The sequence below is a fragment of the Arachis hypogaea genome, chromosome 20 (assembly GCF_003086295.3).
Source record: "Arachis hypogaea cultivar Tifrunner chromosome 20, arahy.Tifrunner.gnm2.J5K5, whole genome shotgun sequence".
Lineage (NCBI taxonomy): Eukaryota > Viridiplantae > Streptophyta > Magnoliopsida > Fabales > Fabaceae > Arachis > Arachis hypogaea.
Genome location: NC_092055.1, coordinates 31,151,500 through 31,158,163, shown reverse-complemented (window position 1 = coordinate 31,158,163; position 6,664 = coordinate 31,151,500). Strand labels below are relative to the sequence as shown.

Below are 6,664 nucleotides of genomic sequence, written 5' to 3'. Positions count from 1 at the left end.
TCTCAATGGTTAATAGAGTTTTCAGTTCAAAAAAAGAGAACCATCGAGAGACTGAAGACCCCCCACCTTGGTTACAAGACACTACTACATTTTAGACATTTAATAATATTTATCTCTTAATATTTATTAAAATATTAGTAATTATCATAAAATTAAATTTTAAGTAACATTTATACCCAAATGTTAACAAATATATTTAATTTTTTTAAAAAACTTACAAAAAGTGTTACCTATTCTATCCTCAATTAATTTTCAAAATTGAAACCACAAATTTTCTTGCTCTGACTCTCGGTGCTTTGAAACGTGAAGCCTCATCTCCATCCTCCTCAATTTCTTAATCCGCCTCTTCAATCTATCCTCAAGATGGAAACCACAATCGCGTGTTCTGCTCTGAAGATTTGAATCCACCTCTTAATCATCTTCAATCTATTGCTCTGACTTTTTGATCTCTCTTCCGCCACTGTCATCGAAGCCTCCGTCGTGCCGTCGTTACTGTCAACGTGAGTTCTTTACTCTAGGATCTGAATTGGAAATTCTCAAGGTACGTAGCACATAATCTATTGTTTTATGCTTGTGTTCTTGTGTCTAATTTAATCTCATTGAATGGAATCCATGTCTTCTGGAAATTGTGCCTTTTGTTAATCTCATGCATCACTACTCATTTCAATCATTTTGGAAATAGAAAGGTTGATTTTATAGGTTCACAAGTCTATCATGCTAGTTCTCTTACCTGATTGTGCCTTGATTCATCAACATCATGCAATGGAGTTTTTTTATTGTAGATTGAAAAAGAAAAACTTCAATAGCACAAGTAACTTCTCTTAGTTTTTGCTGAATTTGTTTATTCATTTGGCTTATCAATTATAGCTAAAAAATTATAGTTAATGATTTTTTATTGTTATGCCAATGAATTCATATGTTGTGTTTGATGAATAATGTTGAATCCAAATTTTTTGAATACGAGTCTTTTTAATGAAAGTTCTTTATTCTTTTGGAAGTGCATTTAAGGTGTTTGAAGAAATGTCTCACAGAACTTTATGTTACTATATATCTTATATCTTAGAGGAACCTAGACATTGTACAATTTAAGAGAGTATGATTTGAGAATATACAAAATAAAAATTTGCTTGAAGTCACCAAAAGTCTAATGCAATAATCTCTTTTGACAAAGTATTGAAAATGTCAACTCGACTCCTTTTTCATGATAACAAAAGATTTTTTTATCAACAATTTTAGTATGTGAGTTTATGTAAATTTTTCACTATCACCTTTAGTGAAGATATCAATCAAATTGTTATATTAGTGTACTAGAAATTCAAGAACGTACAATATATAATAATTAATTAAGTCGTAGTCTTCCTCTAATTATTCTAAATATTAATTAATATGTTTGTGTTTAACAACAGCTTATAATTAGTAATAGTAGTAACTCTTGGAATAATAAGCCGTTCATTATCTCTAATGCAGACAAGTGTATCTATTCTATGCTACCTGAATCACCTTCCCTATCAATTTCATACTCTCCAGGTAATCAAATTAATTAATAAACTGAATAATATATATTGTGAGTTTGAATTGGTAGTTAATTAACTTAATTAATATATGGTGTTTCTGAGAGTAGGAGGGCTTATGTTCAAGCCATGAGGGAGTAACTTGCAGCATGCAACGACATTTTCATTCCTTTCATTTGATTACTATATCCGGAGCAGGACAATAGTTTTTACATTTGAGCAGGGCTTATGTTTGTCTAGGTAATATCATACTCTCAATTCCCTTTATTGATAATTATTTTATTGAATTGTGAGAATCCTGTAATAGTTTTGATGCTGCAGATTTTGTTGGATTGTGAGAATCCTCTTTATCAATCTTATTTTTCTGTTTCTAATTTTTCTTTTCATCTTTGATGTTGCAGATTTTGTTGAATTGTGAAAATCCTGTAACTTTGTATTTTAATTTTAATTTTTAAAGTTCTTGTTTCTCTCATTAAAGAAAGTAACCATGATGATGTAGGGTAGGTGTGCATTCCATTGTTAACCTCTTCTGAATCATGATAATAAAATCCTTGACATCTCTGTTGTAAGTATCTAGAAAATTTTGCTCTTATGTTCTGTGACAAGTGACACATGTTCCTGAAAAGTGCAGCTATAACTTCAGTCATTGATGGAAACCCTAAGTTCATCAAACCTCACTATATCAGATGCGTGAGGACAAACAATGTCCTCAAGCATGCTATTTTTGAAATTCTCAACATTATTCATTAATTAAACTGTGGTGTGAGTATATGGTGTATATTTGTCATTATTAGCTTTCTTTTTATTAAACATGCAAGGAGAAACTTCAATGGCAACCATTTACAGTTGGTGATTGTTTATTTGTTATTTGCTTTAGGGTGTCCTTGAGGCTATTAGAATCAGCTGTGCAGGTTATCCTACTAGACAGACCTTTTATGAGTTTGTTAATCGATTTGGTGTTCTTGTCCCTAAAGTTCTAGATGGAAGTTAAATTACACCTCCTAGTTTCTCTCTCTTTTTTTTCTATCTCCAAATTGGCAAATGGATTTCTACCTTGTATTTCAAGAAACTTGTCTTATTTTTTTGTTTCTAATTTTCTTTTTCAGCTTTGATGACAAGGTTACATGTCAAAAGATCCTTGAGAAAATGGGTATGAAAGGTTATCAGGTGATTAACTACTACTTGAAAAACGAGTTTCTTAGCCAAGCTATACTATTCTAAATAAATAATAATATTCACATATATGACGATCATTGAATTGATCTATAACCAACACATGGTATAGTTTGGTTTCCAGGAAAACTTTTCTGGATAACAGAGCATGGGTATGATATTGCAGCATCTGGAGTGCCCAAATGTTTTGATATTCTTTTGGAACCTGTTGGAATATCTTTACACTATATCATGTTGTATACTTGTCCAGGGTTGATGGTTGGATACAAATGTATAAAGTTAATTGCATGATAGAACAGTTCTTATGTCATCTACTTCATTGAAAGTTTTGGTTCGGATATTTCTCCATAATTTCTCACTTTATTAATATCTTATGGCACTTGAATTTCTAATTGAATTTCTTTTTGTTATCCTTATTTCTTGAAGATTAATTTTTGTATCTAGTAAGTTAGTGGAACACAAGGAAGTTTGTGATAGGGAAAAAAGAACCTCATTAAAATGGGGAAGAAAGAAATGGTATGTAATTCCCCAGTTGTAGGATTCCGTTGGGATATGCTAATTATTTGGGAAACTTACTGATAAATTGTTGGCTTTTTAGGAGGAAGTTGTTCTTAAGAGGTGTTGGCTTGCTCGGTATTGAGGTTTAGCTGCAAAATATAATAAGCTGCTATTTCGTTTAACTTTATTTTTAATTTATTTTCTTCTGGGGATGTGGGATTATGGCATCCATTCCTGACATGACCTAGAAGCCATTTTAATATCAATTGTTCAATATGTTAATCTTTGGTCATAGTTTACGTGTTAGCATACACAATGTTTTGGGTGTTTATCTATTATTCTAGCATGAATATGAATTAGTTAATTTTAATAAGTTATTATTGCTAAATTTTATCCTGTGTAACATTTGCTATGGATTATAGGCATCTGTGCAGATGTTGCAGTTTCAAAGTATGAACTTTGGTCATCATTAGTTTCTCTTCCTTTTGAGTTTGTCCTTTATGCAAGACAAAGAGTTAAGGGGGAATGTTGGGAAAAAGGCATGAAATAAAGACTTCTTATTTTTCATTTCATATTAATTTGATAGCGTTATAGGACAAATCTGTGCTCATGTTATTTCTTCTTTAGTAATAATTTTTACTGTTCAGTTTCATGTTATTTTTCATAGAGTTTAAGTGCTATAAGTTTTTTTTCTTTTCTCATTTTATTTGCGTCAAGAACCAAACTTGTACAATGATTATTAATTAATGAAAGAGGTTATAAAAATTTTATTTTATAAATTTGTGAATTTAATGAAATATTTCATGTTGTAGTAATTAATTTTAGTATATTTATATTGTGTATAATATAAAACAAAAAATAGTATAATATAACTAAAAAAATGTTATTAAAGATCTTTTGTAACATTTTTTAAGTGTTACAAAAAATATCTATAGTAATATTTTTTGAAGTGTTACAAAAAATATTTATGGTAACATTTTTTTAAGTGTTACATAAAATATCTATTGTAACATTTCTTAAGTGTTACAAAAAATATCTATAGTAACATTTTTTTAAGTGTTATAAAATATATCTATTGTAACATTTCTTTATGTGTTACCAAAAAGGTCTATTGTAACATTTCTCATAATATTACTATAGAAGATCTATTGTAACATTTTTATTAAATGTTATTAAATCTTTAGAAAAATGTTAGTAAAACTCTTTAGTAACATAGGGTATATTTAACATTTGTTAAAATGTTACTAATGTACATAAACAATATTTTAATATGATTTGGTAACATTTTTTAAATGTTAGTAAAAGTCAAGTATGTAGTAGTGAGATTTTGTTGAACGTGTCATTATATCAGGAGAAAACTCAAATCTATTTGAGGTGTATATAACATTTGACATGGTTAAGATACAGAATATTAATAGTAACAAAAGTCATAATATTATTACCAACATTAATATTAATAATACAACTTAATAGAATAATAAAAGCTTTCCTGTTTTTTCATAATATTTACACATAATTTTTCTATTTTATATTTTTTTATCTTAATTCATTTCTTAAAAAATAACTAATCGAACAACTTAATGTTGAACAAATTTTAATTACTAAATTAGTCTATAAATTTAAATCACTAAATTTGCCATAACTTACTTTTTTTTTTAAAATTAATTATGAAGGTAAGAAAAGTATTAAATCATAATGTTAATAATATAAATAACATTATTTATCTTTTAGGTATTATTATTATTATTATTATTATTATTATTATTATTATTATTATTATTATTACGAATTTTGTTATCTATACTGTTATTAATATTTATGATTAATATTAATATTATAACTCCTAGTATTAAGTGTGTGTAAGTATTATTATTGTTTAGAATATAACTGGTAATGCTAGTAATTGTAACTGGATTAACATTTCATTCAAGAAACCTTTTGTTACAAAAAATCTCTAGGCCCATTTATAAAAAAAATTTACATACATTGTTCTAAGATTTTTTGGCCCACATTATGTCCAGCTTAATATAATATGAATGTGCTCAACTGATGGCTAATGGCACCACTTCTAATTAATTTAATCAACCTATCTTAATCTCAAAAATTGCATCACCTTTCACTGACTTCTACTGACATTCGTATAGCTGTCATTCAATGATCCACAAAAGTTATTTTTTTGAACGGACACTTGTCAATCAGATGCTCCTCCAACACAAATCTATATGTGTAGATTCATTCCTGCATCTATATCGAAGAATTGGTCTAATTATTATTATGAAAATCATTTTCAGTTATGAATTCATCCTTTTTTTTGTTAGAACCTATAATGCACGGACACTGACACGGACATGGGACACGACACGACACAGGACATGCCGACACGCGAATTTTAAAATCTTACATGACACGGGGACACGCATACATATAAAATATAAGTATTTTTTAGATAAATCGTAATGATAATTTGATATTTTATTGATATTAAAATATAAATTAAATTTTTTATTATTTTTAATGTCTTATTTTAATTATATCAAGTATTTAAAATATTTTTGTTTTAATAAATAATAATATATACTATATCTAAATTTATTTTAAGAATATATGTTAAGAATAAGACTGGACACGCTGACACGTGATGGTATTTAGGTGTGTCCTGGTGTGTCCGGAGAAGAATTTTTTATTTTTTTATTAAGACACGGTTGGACACAGCAGACACGCGTGTCGGACGAGTGTCGGCAAGTGTCGTGTCCAAAATGTATCCGACACGCAGACAGACAACTCAGCGAAGTGTCCGTGCTTCATAGGTTAGAACTTTAGGCTTTAAGAAGATGCTAATTCTCTAAATCTTTAATAAAGACATCTATTATATATTACTAATTTTACAATTAAAATATGCCACGTGTCATTCTCTCATTACAATTAAAATTAAATTTTTCCTTCAAAAATTAAAAAAGTTCTCTTCTCCTTTCTCTCTCTTTCTCTATCTCTCTCATTCCTTCACCCACTCTATCTCTCTTACATATTATTATTAATAACTAAAATATGCAATATGACATTCTCTAATTGTAATTAAAATTGAAATAAAGTTATATTTATTACTAATTTTGTAACACCCTCACTATCAGAATGTCACTAATTTTGTAAAGATAAAGACGAGGAAAAATAATAATAACTAAGATAATACAAAAATATCAAATAAACATAAAATGAAATAAACTCTTCTGATACTTCGTCCTCATTGATTTTCACTATAAGGTTACAAAATTGCTATAATAAGATACGTAACATAAACTGTTTCTAATGTATAGTGATCATTACTCGTTCTATATGTCTCTTCAAAAACCAAAGGTTTACATTCAAAATCCAAAAATCCTTTTTTAAAGAGAACTTGGTTAATTTCTCAAAATAAAAAATCTTTTTCCTTTCTTGTAAAATCTTAAAAGTTTTCCTAGATAGTATGAATGACCAACCTATTCCAA

At 28.1% G+C, this 6,664-nt stretch overlaps 1 long non-coding RNA gene across 2 annotated transcripts; it reads left to right on the top strand.

Annotated features, from left to right (window-relative positions):
• Positions 1-235: 235 nt before the first annotated feature.
• LOC112784118 (uncharacterized) lies at positions 236-3,955 on the top strand. 2 transcript variants are annotated; one of them, XR_003193722.3, is made up of 5 exons: positions 236-541; positions 1,468-1,527; positions 1,622-1,751; positions 2,618-2,678; positions 2,797-3,931. It is a non-coding gene; the product is annotated as an uncharacterized lncRNA (long non-coding RNA). The 2 variants fall into 2 exon arrangements; XR_011878460.1 differs by having other exon boundaries at positions 2,618-3,955.
• Positions 3,956-6,664: the final 2,709 nt, after the last annotated feature.